General features: G+C 47.4%; 1 protein-coding gene across 8 annotated transcripts in view; it reads right to left on the bottom strand.

Moving 5' to 3' along the window:
- The window catches only part of LOC140418616 (adhesion G protein-coupled receptor B2-like), a 1,340,408-nt gene that overhangs the window by 399,226 nt on the left and 920,479 nt on the right, over positions 1 to 20,703 (bottom strand). The window lies entirely within an intron of this gene.

Here is a 20,703-nt window from a genome sequence, read left to right as displayed (position 1 = left end):
ACACCCGAGCAGCAGCCGGGCCCATCCAGGCCCTGTCACCCCAGAAGGCGACAGCCAAAGGGGACCCAGGTCGCAGGGCGGGAATCAGATCAGCCGCTTTCACTCCTGATGTACCGTCTGGGGATCCACCTAGACGTCGTGTTCGGGCCCGTAAGGCCAGAAAATTAGACACCAGTTAAGTTGGCATGGGTTCAGGGCACAGTTTAGTGATAGGGGCTAGGGCACAAATCTGTATGTATATTTTCACATTAAACACCTGTACACAATGTTACAACCTGCCTCAGTGCTCTGTCAGAATGGTGTGAGAGTGTGGGAGCATCCATCGGGCCTGTGTCACTCTGCAGAACCAGGGTCCAAGGTGGGTGGTCAGTGGGGTGCGCAATGATGGCTGCCTTGCAGGCCGCGGCAGTGGCAGTCCATGCCTGGACACTGCTCCAGTCCCGTGGGGCGGTCACCTCGACACCACGGGTCGTCCCCAAGTCACCCCTCTCCCTAAGCCCGCCCAAGCCCAAGCATGAACCGGGCGCTGGGCACGATTTTCAAAACGGATTCTTTGTCCAATCGTGTTTCCCGATTCCGGCTCGGCTGACGGAGAATCCCTGGTCTTATTGAAATAGGGGAAACTAAGTATCGTCCTACGCCCAGGCGTGGTCGGTTAATCCTTGGGCTTCTAATATTTCTTGGTTTGGTCACAGAGTCTTTCTACAGTTGTGAGGCAGAACTTCCAGACTGTTTTCCTTTGCGATCTCTGTTTCTTATGAGGCTATGCTGCCCTGTCTTTGGTATCCCTTTTGCGAAGGTGAACGTTGTTAGACCTTGTTTGACAGTACATGGCTTTCCCGGTGTTTCTCTCTATTATTTTCTTTCTTTATCTGGGAAAGTGAAGCATTGCTACAGACTCAGATTTGTATATTTATATTTAGAGTGGTTCCATTATCATGTGGAACGGGGATGAGAAAGAGTCGTATCCGCTCCTGAGACACCTCGCTGATGTGTGTGTTGAGACTGCTTCTTCTCCCTCCTGGTGGGGCTTCCTTTGTCGAGGATGATTTAAGTCTTCCAGTGTTCGTCGGGGCTTGAGCAGTCCCTCTGACTTGGCTGGAGAGGACTGGGGTCTGTTGTGTTGCAGGTCCTGGCATTGTTTAAGTATCTTTGGTTTATTGGCTATTGTATACAAGCCTGTTCACTGCCAGACCATGTCTTGTGCTGAAGGCGGTATCCTGTTGTTCCCCTGAGGCTGTTAGGTTTAGAATGTGTAGCTTTGTCTTATGGAGGGTACCGTGCATCATAGGGCCATGTGCTCATGGCATTTTCACGGTTTCCTGTTATCCTCTGATCCCCTGCTCTTTTAGGTATATTTTTATCCTGTCATTGTTCTGGTGAAGGGAGATGCCAACTACATTGATTACAATCTGAATCAACAATTTAAGGGTGGCACGATACTTCCTCAGTGCCAGGGACACCCGGGTTCAATTCCAACCTTGGATAACTGTCTGTGTGGAGTTTGCATGTTCCCCCTGTGTCTGTGTGGGTTTCCTCCAAGTACCCTGGTTTAAGCCCACAGTCCAAAGATTTGCAGGTTAGGTGGGTTGGCCAAGCTAAATTGCCCCTTCGTGTCCAAAGGTTATGGGGTGGGGAGTGGGCTGAGATAGGGTTCGGTGCAGATTTTTTGGACCAAATGGCCTCCTTCTGCACTGTAGGGATTCTCTGATTCTGTGAACTATATGAATATTTGTTGGTCTTCTCTCTATGAATATGTAGAACAATGATTACCTTGAACTGTGCTGGATTTTAATCATTTGTTGCTTCTTGTTGTTATATGTAAAATATCCTTTTAGAAATGTCTTCACACATTTTTTCTTTGTTTATGTTCTTTATTTTGAGTTTAAAGAGTCCTTAACTGGCTCCTGCAAAGGTACAAGAAGGTCTCATATTCAAGGAAAATATGTTATAATGTGTCATTGATGCTCCTGGTATAATTGGAGTTGGGGGAGGTAAGTTGCGGTATGAGCCCAAGAGATGCGTGGAAATTCTATCCTATATTCTGGTGGACTGTTTGTTATATTTGGTGCTGTGGGTGTTCCTTATCCTGCTGGGAGGAGGTGAGTTGTATTTTTCTCCGAGATATCCTGTTGATGGGTGTCTTGATGACACCCATTGGTGGGGTTTCTTTGGTGGAGACTGGTTTCAGCTTTCAGTGATGGCGGAGCCTGAATAGTGGCTCTGATTCATGCATAGGTGAGTGCCATTTTACCATGGTTTCATGGCTTTATCCTCTTCTCCCTCATTCTCTATTTTTTCTGTTTATATATGGTATCAATGGAAAAGTAAAGTTAAAGTAATCTTTATTGTCACAAGTAGGCTTACATTAACACTGCAATGAAGTTACTGTGAAAAGCCCCGAGTCGCCACATTCCAGCGCCTGTTCGGGTACACAGAGGGAGAATTCAGAATGTTCAAATTACCTAACAGCGCATCTTTCGGGACTTGTGGGAGTAAACCGGAGCACCCGGAGGAAACCCACGCAGACACAGGGAGAACGGGCAGACTCTGCACAGACAGTGAGCCAAGCCGGGAATCGAACCTGGGACCCTGGAGCTGTGAAGCAACAGTGCTACCCACTGTGCTACCGTGGATGCACCAGGATTAATGATTAAGCTGAACTAATTATGTTGGTGTTCTCCTGGCTTTTTCCATATTTATGTGCGTTGAAGCATTTATACTGATTTGAGGAATTTGTTGCATTATTTGCAAAAATGGAAAAACCCCAATAAAAACTTGAAAAAAGTAATGAACTGGAAATTGCTATTGTAATACTGGCAGTAATTGAGCAGTAAGGAGGACCAATTTCCTCTTATCTTTACTTTGCAGCAGGAACTTATAATGTGCTGTGATTATTTGCAAAGCAACTTGTCATTACTGGTATGAGATTGGGGCAGTAAGGAGTTAGCCTCGGAGTGGGGGCGGGGGGTGGAGGCGAGGGTTGGTGGTGGAAAGAGAGCAGGCACATTAAATTGCTGAGGGTCTCCTTCAACCCAACAAACAAAGATATGTTCTCAGCATCCTGTCACTTCCCCTTTTTCTAACACAGTATGTAGATTGCCCGACCAGAGGAGGGGCAATATTGGATTTAGTACTTGGTAATGAACCAGGGCAAGTGATAGATTTGTTAGTGGGGGAGCATTTTGGAGATAGTGACCACAATTCTGTGACTTTCACTTTAGTAATGGAGAGGGATAGGTGCGTGCAACAGGGCAAGGTTTACAATTAGGGGAAGGGTAAATACGATGTTGTCAGACAAGAATTGAAGTGCATAAGTTGGGAACATAGGCTGTCAGGGAAGGACACAAGTGAAATGTGGAACTTGTTCAAGGAACAGGTACTACGTGTCCTTGATATGTATGTCCCTGTCAGGCAGGGAAGAGATGGTCGAGTGAGGGAACCATGGTTGACAAGAGAGGTTGAATGTCTTGTTAAGAGGAAAAAGGAGACTTATGTAAGGCTGAGGAAACAAGGTTCAGACAGGGCGTTGGAGGGATACAAGATAGCCAGGAGGGAACTGAAGAAAAGGATTAGGAGAGCTAAGAGAGGGCATGAACAATCTTTGGTGGGTAGGATCAAGGAAAACCCCAAGGCCTTTTACACATACGTGAGAAATATGAGAATGACTAGAGCGAGGGTAGGTCCGATCAAGGACAGTAGCGGGAGATTGTGTATTGAGTCTGAAGAGATAGGAGAGGTCTTGAACGAGTACTTTTCTTCTGTATTTACAAATGAGAGGGGCGATATTGTTGGAGAGGACAGTGTGAAATAAATTGGTAAGCTCGAGGAAATACTTGTTAGGAAGGAAGATGTGTTGGGCATTTTGAAAAACTTGAGGATAGACAAGTCCCCCGGGCCTGACGGGATATATCCAAGGATTCTATGGGAAGCAAGAGATGAAATTGCAGAGCCGTTGGCAATCTTTTCGTCCTCACTGACAACAGGGGTAGTACCAGGGGATTGGAGAGTGGCGAATGTCGTGCCCCTGTTCAAAAAAGGAACTAGGGATAATCCTGGGAATTACAGGCCAGTTAGTCTTACTTCGGTGGTCGGCAAAGTCATGGAAAGGGCACTGAAGGATAGGATTTCTGAGCATCTGGAAAGACACTGCTTGATTAGGGATAGTCAGCACGGATTTGTGAGGGGTAGGTCTTGCCTTACAAGTCTTATTGAATTCTTTGAGGAGGTGACCAAGCATGTGGATGAAGGTAAAGCAGTGGATGTAGTGTACATGGATTTTAGTAAGGCATTTGATAAGGTTCCCCATGATAGGCTTATGCAGAAAGTAAGGAGTCATGGGATAGTGGGAAATTTGGCCAGTTGGATAACGAACTGGCTAACCGATAGAAGTCAGAGAGTGGTGGTGGATGGCAAATATTCAGCCTGGATCCCAGTTACCAGTGGCGTACCGCAGGGTCCTCTGCTGTTTGTGATTTTCATTAATGACTTGGATGAGGGAGTTGAAGGGTGGGTCAGTAAATTTGCAGACGATACGAAGATTGGTGGAGTTGTGGATAGTGAGGAGGGCTGTTGTCGGCTGTAAAGAGACATAGATAGGATGCAGAGCTGGGCTGAGAAGTGGCAGATTGAGTTTAACCCTGAAAAGTGTGAGGTTGTCCATTTTGGAAGGACAAATATGAATGCGGAATACAGGGTTAACGGTAGAGTTCTTGGCAATGTGGAGGAGCAGAGAGATCTTGGGGTCTATGTTCATACATCTTTGAAAGTTGCCACTCAAGTGGATAGAGCTGCGAAGAAGCCCTGTGGTGTGCCAGCGTTCATTAACAGAGGGATTGAATTTAAGAGCCGTGAGGTGATGATGCAGCTGTACAAAACTTTGGTAAGGCCACATTTGGAGTACTGTGTACAGTTCTGGTCACCTCATTTTAGGAAGGATGTGGAAGCTTTGGAAAAGGTGCAAAGGAGATTTACCAGGATTTTGCCTGGAATGGAGAGTAGGTCTTACGAGGAAAGGTTGAGGGTGCTCAGCCTTTTCTCATTCGAACGGAGAAGGATGAGGGGCGACTTGATAGAAGTTTATAAGATGATCAGGGGAATAGATAGAGTAGACAGTCAGAGACCTTTTCCCCGGGTGGAACAAACCATTACAAGGGGACATAAATTTAAGGTGAATGGTGGAAGATATAGGGGGGATGTCAGAGGTAGGTTCTTTACCCAGAGAGTAGTGGGAGCATGGAATGCACTGCCTGTGGAAGTGGTTGTGTTGGAAACATTAGGGACCTTCAAGCAGCTATTGGATAGGTACATGAATTACGGTAAAATTATATAGTGTAGATTTATTTGTTCTTAAGGGCAGCACGGTGGCATTGTGGCTAGCACAATTGCTTCACAGCTCCAGGGTCCCAGGTTCGATTCCGGCTTGGGCCACTGTCTGTGTGGAGTCTGCACATCCTCCCCGTTTCCTCCCACAGTCCAAAGATGTGCAGGTTAGGTGGATTGGCCATGATCAATTGCCCTTAGTGTCCAAAATTGCCCTTAGTGTTGGGTGGAGGTGTTGACTTTGGGTGGGGTGCTCTTGCCAAGAGCCGGTGCAGACTCGATGGGCCGAATGGCCTCCTTCTGCACTGTAAATTCAATGATAATCTATGATTAATCTAGGACAAAGGTTCGGCACAACAGCGTGGGCCGAAGGGCCTGTTCTGTGTTGTATTTTTCTATGTTCTGTGTTCCCCTCTCATTGGGAGTCAATAGAAATGCAAATATAGATTCCAGCAGACATACACCATGGGTAGAATTCTCTGTTTGGAAGAGTATGTTCTCCTTCCCGAGTAGAATCACTCATGGTCTGCACTGGTGCTGTGGGCGGCACCCAGGAGCGATTCATTCTGCCTTATCATGCAAACCTAAGCATGGTGGGGAGCTTGAGGAATTCAATTTCAAACCCGATACCAGGCTGTCACCTTGACACCGAGGTCTGGCGGCTGCACCCATCCATCCGGCTGATAAGTAGGGGCATCTCCCCCCCCCCCCTCCCACTCATGGGAATTGCTGGGTTACCCCCCCCCCCCCCCCCCCCAACCCCGACAGCTTTCATACATGACCCAATTCCCTACTGTCATGGGAGTGCCCATTTAAGAAAGGTTTTTGTCTTATCCCATGGTTTCAATGATGTAATTGTGTGGGTGGACCTGGGCTGTGGCTCTATGAGTTTTACTTTTGTTTTCACATTTGGCTGCTGTAGACTCAGAGAACAGAATTATTTTGGCCTGTCTCTCTATTTTCATTTTAAAGAGTTGTTCCAAGGAAGAAACCCATTGATGATAGCTACCTGATGTTTTGGTAAAAGGTTTTTTTTGGTTTATGGGATCTTATTTCTGAATTGGAACAGTTAATAGGGAATTCACTAAGGGTTATACATAGATTACTGTAACTGTGTGGTGTCCTTATGTTTGTAATTGATAAAAATTCTTGCTGTGTGTGCTCAGACAAATGTTAACTAACTACTTAGAATAAAGCTTTTTTTTAAATTAAAAGTGCCTAAGAAGTCTGTTGAATGACACCTGAAAGGAAAGCTCTTGTGCTCATCGTAGCCAAATTCAACAAAACGTTATGGGCCAGGTGGACTCCATAATACATTTTGGAGTTTTTTAAAACCCTGTCCCATAACACTCCACCGACCTCCCATCAAACTTCCACAACAGAGACTCCTCCCAACAGACCCAGCATATACAAAGAACAAAGAAATGTACAGCACAGGAACAGGCCCTTCGGCCCTCCAAGCCCGTGCTGACCATGCTGCCCGACTAAACTACAATCATCTACACTTCCTGGGTCCGTATCCCTCTATTCCCATCCTATTCATGTATTTGTCAAGATGCCCCTTAAATGTCACTATCGTCCCTGCTTCCACCACCTCCTCCGGTAGCAAGTTCCAGGCACACACTACCCTCTGCGTAAAAAACTTGCCTCGTACATCTACTCTAAACCTTGCCCCTCTCACCTTAAACCTATGCCCCCTAGTAATTGACCCCTCTACCCTGGGGAAAAGCCTCTGACTATTCACTCTGTCTATGCCTCTCATAATTTTGTAGACCTCTATCAGGTCTCCCCTCAACCTCCTTCGTTCCAGTGAGAACAAACCGAGTTTATTCAACCGCTCCTCATAGCTAATGCCCTCCATACACTTCAGGCCACCAGACCCGCTGTGTTCAGCAACTTCTCCCTGTCTGCTCTGCCTCAGAGCCCCACTGTCCCTATTCCCTAGTTCTCCCTCAATGCTCTCACCTTCTGACCTATTGCTCCCGTGAGACCTCTTCAGACGCCCTCTTCAGAAACCTTTGGTGGAGGGGGGTCGGATGGTGGGGGGCATCTCTGTTTGGGGTCTGATGGTGGGTTTCTGTTGGTGTCTGATGGGGGGTCTCTGTTGGGGGTCCGATAGGGAATCTCTGTTGGAGGTCTGATGGGGGGTCTCTGATGGGGATCTGATGGTGGGGCTGGGGGGACAGGATTTGTGTTGCGGGGGGAGGGGGCCCACCGAATGGCCTTTGAGGGGTGCGCCTGCTTACCCCTTAACCCATCGCTGGGTCCACCGCATCAGGACCACGCTTGGAAATACCTGCAACAATCCATACCGACATGAATCCTGGCTGAGACGCCTGGAGCATCCTGGGGATATGGAGAATCTGGCTTCCAGCTCACTAATTGGATGCGAATGAGCCATTTGCACTCATTTACATCTTCTCGCTGGCATAGTGCATGTACCTTGCTGCCACCGCCAGCAGGGGACAGGAACACGGAATGCCGTTAATCCTGTTTTTAGCCCAGGCTCAATTCTCCGCTGGATCGGGAACCCCGCCAACTCAACTTATGTTCAATATTAATTCAAATACAACCCCCAAAGACTACAACAATAATTAATCCTTCAAGCTTTCCTTTTAACATCAATACGACTTAAAAACAAAACCTTTAACAGAAACACATAAAGTCACTACTGAAAACATTTATAATTCTGAATTCACCAAATGATCAAGAGACAGTCTTTTGATGGCAGAGAGAACAGCAGTACACCTGCTTGGTCTGGCTTCAGCTCCAACACTGAAAACGAAACTAAAACACCACCCTGCAGCAAACAGCCTAAAACGCAAGTAAAAGGCTGACAGACAGCCCAGCTCCACCCACTCTCTGACATCACTGCAGTAATAAACACCCATTTCTTAAAGGTATTCTCACTACAGATATTTATATACATACCCATTTATAAACACCCATTTCTTAAGGGTACTCTCACATGACACTTCCCCCAAGAAGAAAAAAATAAACCATCAACTTCAAGGTGGTTTCATTTTTCACCTTTTCACTATCCTTTAAGAAATGCACACAGTCAATATAGATTTTGTTTCAAAAAAGAAACAACAGACGCAAACCGGTCCAATAATATAGTCCATTTTTGTTCTTCTTCCTCCAACTGAAATCCTTCTCAATTGACAGTCTCTTTCAACAAGTAGGTCTCTGCACGATCCGTCCATTTCTCTACGCCTCGGCATTTCCCTTTAAAGTCAGATACTTTAGTTCAATCTGATCACAGAGTCCCTTGTAATTCTCCAACACAGGAGCATTGGTTATCACAGCTTTCAGGCAGTCAAATGCCTGTTGAAAGTCCACTGTCCATTGAAATTATCAACGTTTCTTCAGCAAGTCCATCAATGGAGCAACCACGCTACAAAACCTTTGCACAAGTGTTCGATCAAATCCACTCATGCCAAGAAATCGCATTATTTCCCTATGCCTTGAGGGTATCGGAAACTCCTCAATAACTGTTGGTTTCACATCCGTGTGATCATTTGACCCTGTCCGATTGTATGGCCAAGGAAAGTGACTTGGGCTTTTCCAAATTCACTTTTGGCTAGGTTTATCACCAGACCCGCCTCCTGAAGTCGATCGAATAACTCCATCAGATGTTTTAATTGTTCTGTCCATGTCTGGCTGAAAATTACCAGATCGTTGATGTCCACCGCACAATGGGGTAATCCTGAAACGACTTTGTTAGTTAACTGTTGAAATGTGGCTGGGGCATTTTCCATGCCAAATGGCATAACTTTGAATTGGTATATACCATCGGGAGTCACAAAAGCTTAAATCTCCTTTGCCCTTTCGGATAAAGGTACCTGCCAGTAGCCTTTAAGTATATCCAGTTTGGAAATAAAAGCTGATTGTCCCACTTTCTTAATGCAATCCTCCAAATGTGGGATAGGATAAGAGTCCGTTCTTGTAACTGCACTAACCTTTCTATAGTCCACACACAACCGTTGGGTACCGTCTGGTTTAGGTACCATCACTATGGGTGAGTTCCATTGGCTGCAACCCACTTCAATAATGCTATTTTTAAGCATACTCTCAATCTCTTTGTTAACCTGTGCCAATTTTAAAGGGTTAAGTCTGCATAGATTTTGTCTGACTGGAACAACAATTCCCACATCTACATCATGTATAGCCATTTTAGTACTTCCCAATTTATCGCCACAAACTTGCCCATGTGATATCAATAACTCTTTCAGGTCAGTTTGTTTTTCCTCTGGAAGGTAACTCAACAATTTATCCCAATTTTAAGAACATCCTCTTTTTCCAATTTAATTTGAGGTATGTCAAATTCACAGTCATCTGGATTTGGTTTGTCACTTTGAGTTAGAATCATTAAAATCTCCTCCTTTTTCTCTTCTTTCCTTTCAAAGTACCTTGTAAGCATATTAACTGTTGTCTCGCCAATTCACCTGCTCTATTTAATCATTCCATAAAAATTGACACGTAATCCAATAATGTAATTTCCGATTTCTCAGTCAACAATTTTTCCTCAATCAATTTAAGTGGTCCTCTTACCTCATGACCAAAAATTAGTTCAAAAGGACTAAATTTGGTTGATTCATTAGGTGCATCCCTAATTGCAAACAGTACGAATGGAATTCCTTTATTCCAATCATCTGGATAATCGTGACAATAAGCCCTCAACATTGTCTTTAATGTCTGATGCCACCTTTCTAACACTCCCTGCGTTTCTGGATGGTACAAAGTTGATTTAAATTGTTTTATTCCTAAGCTATTCATAACTTCTTTGAATAACCTGGAGGTAAAATTTGATCCTTGATCCGATTGTATTTCTGTGGGTAATCCATATCAAGTAAAGAATTTAGCTGTAATATTACATACTGGAATGGCCTCTGGAAACCTAGTTAACACATCCATTATAGTCAAAAAATATTGATTACCACTTTTTGTTTTAAGAAGCGGTCCTACGCAATCAATTAAGACCCTTGTAAAAGGTTCCTCAATGCTGGAATGGGTATTAAGGGTGCTGGTTTTACACTGCTTGAGGTTTCCCTATCACATGACATGTGTGACATGATTGACAAAATTTAACTGCATCTTTATGTAGTCCAGGCCAATAAAAATGTTTCTGGATTTTAGCTTGAGTTTTCCTTATTCCCAAATGACCTCCCACTGGTACCTCATGTGCAACTCGCAACACCTCCTTTCTATACCCTACCGGCAATACCACTTGATGAACTTCTGGCCACTTTGCATCTGCCTGCATATGTAAAGGTCTCCATTTTCTCATCAAGACATCACTTTTACTGTAATAACACTCTGGTATACACTCAGATTCCTCTTCTGTGTATGCTTTCTGATACATCCGTTTTATTTCTATATCTTTTTGTTGTAACTCCGCCAATTTTTCTGAACTAAAAATATCCGCCTTGACGAATGTGATATAAAATAGTTACTTTAGAGATATTAGTTAATGTAATGTAGAGATAGGCCAGTCTAATCCTGGTGAGTTCACAGACAAAGGATTTCAGACCGCATGGCAAAGCAAAGGAAGAGGTGTGTCCACCAAAGGAGGAGAAAAGGATGCTGGGTAATAGGGGCCAGAGGAAGGGATTGGAAGTGAGCCAATCAGAATGTATCACCAGGTCAGGAAGGGTATAGGATGACCTATGGGAATCGTGTATGTGAAACTTGATGCCATCTGAATGTATCAGTAGAGACTTCTTTGTTCTACAGACTCACTTGATTCCAGAGGTGTACGAAACAAGATGTGCTTTGTGCCGCTGAGAACTGAGTCAAGCTTGCAAGCCAAATAAAATAACTAATGCTGTACCTGCAAATCCATCTCGACTTTTATTGAGGCCAGACTGACGGGTAAAGAAATTTGGGATTTGTCAGCCTCATCTTCCACCTGTTCTTGTTCTTTTTCAACCATCTGATCAAAAATCGTTTCTGATAATTGCACTTCAACTTCATCTTCACTCTTTGATTTCTCCTCGTCTTAACCTGTGACTTTGTGACCTTGTTACTACACAATCCGGACAAATCCCAGGATACTCGCTCGTCCTTCAACACTTCAGTTGTCTGATTTTCCACTGGCTTATCAACCACAGTAGGCATTACTCCCACCTGCGATCCAGCTATATCATTACCCAAGATAAACTGTATTCCTGGACAAGATAGTTTCTCTATTACTCCTACTACCACTTCACCATTGTTGTTTTTTTTTTTAAATTTATTCTCCTCCTTTTTCACATTTTCTCCCACATTTACACCCATCAACAATAAACAATAATCAGCAAGATATGTCAATCCCCATAATAACAACAATCCCATCCGCCCACCAACCCCCAAACCTCAGCCCACATGTTTACATAAACAAATGACAAAAAGGAATCAGGGATTACCCATAGTCACCCTTAATCTACACAGCCCCCCTCCCCCCCCCCCCAACTAATATTCAATGTTATCCAGTTCTTGAAAGTGCATAATAAATAGTGCCCATGACTTGTAGAACCCCTCCGAGCTTTCCCTCAGTTCGAACTTAACCTTCTCAAGGGTCAAGTATTCCAACAGGTCCCCCCGCCACGCCTGGGCACTGGGTGGAGAGGCTGCTCTCCATCCCAGCAGGATCCGCCTTCGGGCGATCAACGAGGCGAAGGCTATGATATCTGCCTCCGCTCCCGTTTCCAACCCTGGCTGGTCCGACACCCCGAATATGGCCTCCTGGGGACCCGGGTCCAGTTTCACATGTACCACCTTGGAAATTACCCGAAACACCTCCTTCCAGTACTCCCCTAGCTTCGGACAGGACCAAAACATAGGAACGTGATTCGCGCCCGCCCCCCCCCCCCCCCCCCCCCCCCGCCGGCAAAGCTCACACACATCCTCTACTCCTTCAAAAAATCGGCTCATCCTCACCCTCGTGAGATGCGCTCTATATACCACCTTCAGCTGGATCAGCCCCAACTTCGCACATGAGGTGGAAGCATTCACTCTCTGGAGCACCTCACACCAGACCCCCTCTTCTATAACCTCTCCCAGCTCTTCCTCCCACTTTGCTTTGATCCCTTCCAGTGATGCCTTATCCTCTTCCAGAATAGCTCCGTACACCGCTGACACTGCCCCCTTCTCCAGTCCTCTTGTCGTCAACACCTCCTCCAGCAATGTGGAGGCCGGTTCCTCTGGGAAGCTCTGTGTCTCCTTCCTGGCAAAATCCCGAACCTGCATGTACCTAAACCCTTCTCCCTGCTCTAGCCCATACTTCGCTTCCAGCTCCCTCAATCCTGCAAACCGACCCCGAAGAAACAAGTCTTTTAGCGTCTTAATCCCCTTCTCTTCCCATTTCCGAAAACTTCCATCCCACCTCCCTGGCTCAAATCTGTGGTTCCCCCGAATCGGCATTTCCCTTGACCCTAAACCCAACCCGAAGTGTTGGCGAAACTGCCTCCAGATTTTCAATGAAGCTATTATTACCGGACTCCCTGAATATTTCCCCGGAGCTATCGGGAGCGGCGCTGTTGCAAGTGCCTTCAGCCCCGACCCTCTGCACAAACTCTCCTCCATTCTGCCCCACTGAGAATCAACCCCTCTGACCCAGCTCTGCACTTTCTCCACATTCGCCGCCCAGTAGTAGTACAACAGGTTCGGGAGACCCAAACCCCCTGCCTGCCTTCCCCTTTGTAGCAGCACCTTTCTCGCTCTGGGCACCTTCCCTCCCCATATGAATGAGGTAATCCTTCCCTCAATCTCCCTGAAAAAAGTCTTTGCCAGGAAAATCGGTAGGCATTGAAAAATAAACAGGAATCGAGGCAACACATTCATTTTAACCGCCTGTACCCGACCTGCCAGTGACAGAGGAAGGCCGTCCCACCTTGCCAGATCGGCTTTCACTCTCCCCACCAAACTAGTGATGTTGTACCTGCAAAGTCTCCCCCACTCCCGGGCAACCTGCACCCCCAGATACCTAAAATGAGTCCCTGCTCTACGGAATAGCAGCCCCCCCACCCCTGCCCCCACCCCCGGCCGAGACACCACAAAGTACTCACTCTTGTCCAGGTTCAACCTGTACCCCGAGAAAGACCCAAATACCTGCAGCAGCTCCAATATTCCTCCTATCGACGCACTCGGCTCCGACACATACAGCAGCAAGTCGGCGGCATATAAGGACACCCTATGCTCTATCCCCCCCCACACATTTCCTTTCCATGCTCCCGAACTTCTCAATGCGATGGCCAACGGCTCAATCGCAAGTGCAAACAGCAGGGGGGAGATAGGACATCCCTGTCTCGTCCCACGGTGGAGAGAGAAATATCTCGAACTGATATTATTTGTGCGGACACTCGCCTTCGGTTCCTTATATAATAGCTTTACCCAGTTCACAAACCTTGGTCCAATCCCAAACCGCTCCAGCACTGCCATCAGGTACCCCCATTCTATCCGATCAAACGCCTTCTCGGCGTCCAATGCCACAACTACCTGTTTCCTTTCTTTCCGCCGGTGCCATAACAACGTTCAAAACCCTCCTAATGTTCGAAAACAGCTGCCTCCCTTTCACGAACCCCGTCTGATCCTCCCCTATTACCTTCGGAAGGCACTCCTCCAGCCTACCCGCCAGTACCTTCGCCAACACTTTTACGTCCACATTCAGAAGTGATATGGGCCGATACGACCCACACTCCGTCGGATCCTTATCTTATTTTAGTAACAGGGAAATCGATGCCTGCCCCAAGGTTTGCGGCAACACCCCCTTCCCTATCGCCTCCTCCAACATCCCCACCATCAGGGGTGCCAACCTATCCTTAAATTTTTTATAATATTCCACCGGAAACCCATCCGGCCCTGCCACCTTCCCCGACTGCATCCTCCCAATCGCATCCTTTATCTCCTGCTCCACTATTGCTCCTTCTAATGTAGCCCTGTCCCCCCTCCCCTAGCCTCGGGTACTCCAACCCATCGAGAAATTCCTGCATCTTACGGTCTCCTCCGAGTGGCTCTGACTTGTACAACCTCTCATAAAACTCCTCAAAAACCTTGTTAATCAGCACTGGGGCCACCACCAACTTCCCTGCCCTATCCTTCACCTGAAGAATTTCCCTTGCCGCTGCCTCCCTCCGGAGCTGATCAGTTGGCGCACCGCCTTCCTGGTGGACAGTCGGTCGAAGCTCGCCTGTAGTTCCTTCCTCTTTTCCAGCTTCGCCGGGTCCCCATCCTCTGCATCCCTCCTGTCTACCTCCAACATCTCATCTATTACCCTCTGCCGCTCCAATCTCTCCTCCTTATCCACCCTAGCCTTAAACAAAATTACCTCACCTCTCACCACCGCCTTTAGAGCCTCCCAGACGACTGCCTTCGACACCTCACCCGTACAATTGAAACCTACATATTCCTTAATTACCTTTTCAATATTCTCAAAGAATACTTGGTTCCCCAAAAGCCCCACATCCAGTTTCCACCCCGGTCTCTGTGCTGCCCCCTTCTCTAGCACCATATCCACTCAATGTGGAGTGTGATCTGACAGTGCAATTGCAGAGTATTCCGACCCCTTGACTCCAGCCAGCAAAGCCTTCCCCACCACAAAAAAGTTGATCCGCGAGTATACCTTATGGACCGCTGAGAAAAACGAATACTCCTGTTCCCTTGGGTGCAGGAACCTCCAAGGGCCCACCCCTCCCATTTCCACCATTAGCCCAGCCAGCGCCTTCGCCCCCCCTGATGGGACCAGCGAGCGCGGCCGTGATCTGTCCAACCTTGGCTCCTGCACCAGGTTCCAGTCCCCCCCCACAATCAGCTCACGCGTGTCTAAGTCGGGAATAGCCCCAACCACCTTCCTCGTGAATCCCACATTGTCCCAATTGGGACCGTATACACTTAACAGCGCCACTAATCTCCCCTCCAATGCCCCTGTCACAATCACATATCTACCCCCCTGATCTGCCACCACCTTCTCCATCTGGAAGCGTACCTGACCAGCACCGCTACCCCTCGAGCCTTTCATCAAATCCGGAGTGAAACACTTGGCTAACCCAGCCCTTTTTAAGTCGCACCTGGTCCTTCACCCTCAAGTGAGTCTCCTGCAGCATTGCTACATCGGCTTTCAAACTTTTAAGATGTGCAAGCACCCTTGACCTCTTGACCGGACCTCCTAGCCCTCTCACGTTCCACGTGATTATCCTTACTGGGGGGTCTCTCACCCCCCCACCTTTCTTATGCACCATCACCATACCACCGGGCCCTGCCCCATAAGCCTGACCCGCCCCTGTCCATTGTTAACATCGAACCCCTTCCCCCCCTCCCAAGAACCCCCCCACAAAAACATCCCCCAACATCCCTCCCTCCACCCCTTCTTGCTCGCCTTGTAGGCCCATTGAAGCCTGCTATCCAGGCTCCAACGTCCGCAGTCCTCCTCTCACCTCACCCCCGTTCACTAACTGACTCTAGTTAGCTAGCGCAGATGGCTCCCCCCCGCCAATACCTCTCGCCCCCTTCCACCCAGTCCCAGAGAAAGAAACACCAAAACAAACCCAACAATCCAACCCCTACAATTCACTAACATAACATTTAACCGTCGCAACACAGAACGCCATAAACTTGAACTCTGTAACAATGCAAAGAGAAGTAAATTTCAAATTTCAATACAAATCAGTAAAAAGAAAGTTGTAACATTTGTACATTTTCCAGCCGCTCAAACACAGTCCACAGTCTTTCTTCCAGTTCCGCTCTTCGCGTCTGTCCCAAGCCTTCTGCCCTCACGAACGCCTCAGCCGCCTCCGCTGTCTCAAAATAAAAGTCTTTGGCTTTATATGTTACTCTCAACTTCGCTGGGTACACCACACCAAATCGCACCCCCTTCTTGTACAAAGCCGCCTTCACTCGCCCAAACGCCGCTCGTCTTTTTGCCAACTCCACCGTCCAGTCCTGGTAGATCCGAACCACAGTACCATCCCACAGCACCTCACGCTTCTGCTTCGCCCAGCTTAATACTTTCTCCTTCATGCAAAACTTATGGAAGCAGATAATTACTGCCCTTGGCGGCTCGTTCACTTTGGGCTTCGGTCTTAATGACCGATGAGCTCGGTCTAGCTCGTACAGGGTGGGGTTCTCACCCTCCCCCATCAGCTCTGCCAACTTCTTTGCGAAGTATTGCGTTGGCCGTGGGCCCTCTGTCCCTTTGGGCAAGCCCACAATTCTCAAATTGTGCCGCCTTGAGCGGTTTTCCAAGTCTTCCAGCTTTGCTCGGAGCCCTCTGTTAACCTCCACCACCCTCTGCAGCTCGTCCCCCATCGAGGTGACCTGGTCGCTGTGTCGTGTCACGGCCTCCTCCACCTCCTTCATCTTCTCGCCCTGCTCTCTCACCTTGGCCAATGCCTTTACCACCTCCATCCTTATCGGGCCGAGTGCCTCCTCCAACAATGACCTCACCACGACCACCATCTCTTTCTTCAGGATCTCCATGTGCCTCACCAAACGTTTTTCCAGCTCCACCACCATCACCTCGGTCATCTTCTCCACTGTAAGTAGTGCGGTCCCGCCTTGCAGTTCGGCTTCCGCCATCCTGTCAACACTTTTGCTTTTGCTCATCTTCTCCTTCGGCGGCGAACCCGCGTTTCCTCCTTTCTTTAACGCTGCTTTTCGCATCTTTTAGCGGCTTATTGTTTTTTATCTTCTTTCCTTTCTCCTCTCTCCCCCTTCACCCTCCTGCCCTTCATCAATCTGACATTCTTCTTTTTTGAGAGAAATTTTTTTTTTTACCAAACTTCCATAAATCTTCTTTCTTTCTCCTCTACATTCACCTGGAACCAGGCTTCAACCTTCTTCTTCCTAGGTGGGAGCCATCTGACGTGGAGCACCCTCCCTACATGGCGCTCGGGCGTCGGGCCTGCCGCCTCGACCTCTTCGAAGCTCCGCCCCCGCTGCTCCGACCTGCCGGGCCCGGCGCCTCAGCCTCCGCCGCCCGACACCCGCGCGGGGTTCTTCGCCGGCTTTTAAGCCGGCCCCGCTGGCTGCTCGTGGCGGCCCCAAAGGCCGACGATAGTCGGGGAGTGCGTGGGGTCTCGGGGATTTCCCTGAAATCGCCACGAATCGCAGCCACCGGCGGGAGCTCTTTTTTTTGCGGCCGCCCTGCTCGCCCACCCCACCGGAAGTCCACTTCACCATTGTTAACTGGACTTTCCAACCTTACTTTATGTAATCGAACAGTACTCCTCGCACCCTGAATTCCACATATTACCACCTTTTCTGGCAACATTCTTCCCAAACTGCATAACTCCTCATCTCTTACCATTAAAGATTGACTAGCTCCCGTATCTCTTCAAATTGTGACCTCTTTACCTGCTCCTCCTGATACACATGAGTAAACTTTACCCACACAAGTAAATTCTTTAAAGAGATCTGGCACCTTCTTATCAATCATCTCTTGACCAGTGCGATAGATAACGGGGAGCCAATGGATGTGGTATATCTGGATTTCCAGAAAGATTTTGACAAGGTGCCACTCAAAAGGTTGCTGCATAAGATAAAGATGTATGGCATTAAGGGTAAAGTAGTAGCATGGATAGAGGATTGGTTAATGAATAGAAAGCAAAGAGTGGGGATTAATGGGTGTTACTCTGGTTGGCAATCAGTAGCTAGTGGTGTTTCTCAGGGATCAGTGTTGGGCCCACAATTTACATAGATGATGTGGACTTGGGGACCAAGGGCAATGTGTCCAAGTTTGCAGACGACACTAAGATGAGTGGTAAAGCAAAAAGTGCAGAGAACACTGGAAGTCTGCAGAGGGATTTGCATAGGCTGAGTGAATGGGCTAGGGTCTGGCAGATGGAATACAATGTTGACAAATGTGAGGTTATCCATTTTGGTAGGAATAACAGCAAAAGGGATTATTATTTAAATGATAAAATATTAAAAGATGCCGCTGTGCAGAGAGACCTGGGTGTGCTAGTGCATGAGTCGCAAAAAGTTGGTTTACAGGTGCAACAGGTGATTAAGAAGGCGAATGGAATTTTGTCCTTCATTGCTAGAGGGATGGAGTTTAAGACTAGGGAGGTTATGCTGCAATTGTTTAAGGTGTTAGTGAGGTCACACCTGGAGTATTGTGTTCAGTTTTGGACTCCTTACTTCAGAAAGGCCGTACTGGCACTGGAGGGTGTGCAGAGGAGATTCACTAGGTTAATCCCAGAGCTGAAGGGGTTGGATTACGAGGAGAGGTTGAGTAGACTGGGACTGTACTCGTTGGAATTTAGAAGGATGAGGGTGGATCTTATAGAAGCATATAAAATTATAAAGGGAATAGATAGGATAGATGCGGGCAGGTTGTTTCCACTGGTGGGTGAAAGCAGAACTAGGGGGCATAGCCTAAAAATAAGGGGAAGTAGATTTAGGACTGAATTTAGGAGGAACTTCTTCACCCAAAGGGTTGTGAATCTATGGAATTCCTTGCCCAGCGAAGCAGTAGAGGCTCCTTCATTAAATGTTTTTAAGATAAAGATAGATAGTTTTTTGAAGAAGAAAGGGATTAAGGATTATGGTGTTGAGGCCGGAAAGTGGAGCTGAGTCCACAAAAGATCAGCCATGATCTCATAGAATGGCGGAGCAGGCTCGAGGAGCCAGATGGCCTACTCCTGCTCCTAGTTCTTATTATGTTCTTATTATAAAATTAGGTCCAAAAATAGCTCTGAACAGAATAATTTGGAGACCTTTGCAGATAATATCACTGGCTACAATGTGAGGTATACACTGAGTCACTAAAAATTAAGAGTACAGCATCTAAAGATATTTATAGCTACCGAATCCTCAGAGGGCTTGCTCAGTATTACTGTTGAAAGTTTTACTTGCATACAGCTATTAATAATATTCCATGAGTTACATTATGATTTCTAGATGTGGTCTCCAAAACTGCTGGCTTATAGTTTTTCTTTTTATCCGCTTATAGCCGTTCAAGTTTCCCAGAGCTCGAGCACAGCAGAGTTTGGAACAGAGCAGAGTGAACTGAGAACAAAATGTGGACTTAAATGTTATAATTTTTTTTCACTGGATCATCAATAAATTTGAAAGTTGTTGAGGATGAAATGCTTGTGCAGAAATTTGGGCAAAGCAGTGGATCAAATGAGAAGGGATTTCCGTAGATGGGACATGCACCCACTGTCGCTGGCGGGGAGGGGTCAGACGGTGAAAATGACTGTCCTTCCGAGACTGCTTTTCTTTCTTCAATGTCTCACAATTTTTGTCCCAAATACTTTTTTCAGAAGTATGAATGCGGCAATATAGAGGTTTATATGGGCGGGTAAAACCCCGAGAGTAAAGAAGGCACTCCTGGAACGGATCATGGAGAGGGGGGGCCTCTTAAGCTTTATTAACTATTACTGGGCGGCCAACATATCGATAGCCAGGAAATGGGTAGTGGAGGAGGGGTCGGTTTGGGAGTGAGTGGAGGCGGCATCCTGCAAAGGTACGAGTTTGGAGGCTTTACTGACGGCGTCCCTGCCGTTTTCGCCGGTTCGGTACTCTACAAGCCCTGTGGTGGTGGCAGCCCTAAGTGTTTGGGGGCAATGGAGGCAGTAGATGAGACTGGTCAGTGTGGTCACCGATCTGTGACAATCACCGGTTTGTCCCAGGGGGGCTGGATGGGGACTTTAAGATATGGCAGCGGGCAGGGATTGTGAGGTTTGGGGATCTATTCATCCAGGAGGGCTTTTCGATCTTGGAGACATTCGAAGAGGAGTTTGATTTGCCGAGTGGGAATGGGTTTCGGTACCTTCAAGTGTGGGACTTTGTACGGAGGCAGGTTCCAAGCTTTCCTCGCCTCCCCCTGAGGGGACTACAGGATAAAGTGCAATCAAAAACAGGGGTTGGAGAAGGGAGTGTTTCGGAGGTATACAGGGAATTGATAGAGTGGGAAGAGGCCCCTATCAGAGAGGTGAAGAGGAAGTGGGGAGAGGAGCTAGGAGGGGAGCTGGAAACTGAACTGTGGGAAAAAGCCTTGAAAAGGGTAAATATATCCTTGTCTTGTGCTAGACTTAGCTTGATTCAGTTCAAGGTAGTCTACAGGGCCCACATAACGGTAGCCCGGGTGAGCAAGTTCTGCGAGGAGGTGGAGGACAGATGTGGACAGTGTGGGGGTAGCCCGGTCAACCATGTTCATATGTTTTGGGCATGTCCGAAACTGAGGGAATTCTGGCAGGGATTTGCGGATATTATGTCCGAAGTCCTGGAAGGTAGGGTAACTCTGAATACAGAATTGGCAATATTTGGGGTGTCGGAGGATCTGGGGCAAAGGGAGGCCGATATCCTGGCTTTCTCCTCCCTGGTGGCTTGGAGACGGATCTTGCTGAGATGGAGGGACTCGGAGCCCCCGAAATCAGGAGTGCGGGTCAGCGGTATGGT

This window comes from Scyliorhinus torazame, chromosome 1 (genome assembly GCF_047496885.1).
Source record: "Scyliorhinus torazame isolate Kashiwa2021f chromosome 1, sScyTor2.1, whole genome shotgun sequence".
Taxonomy (NCBI): Eukaryota; Metazoa; Chordata; class Chondrichthyes; order Carcharhiniformes; family Scyliorhinidae; genus Scyliorhinus; species Scyliorhinus torazame.
This window is presented reverse-complemented; position numbering and strand designations above follow the sequence as displayed.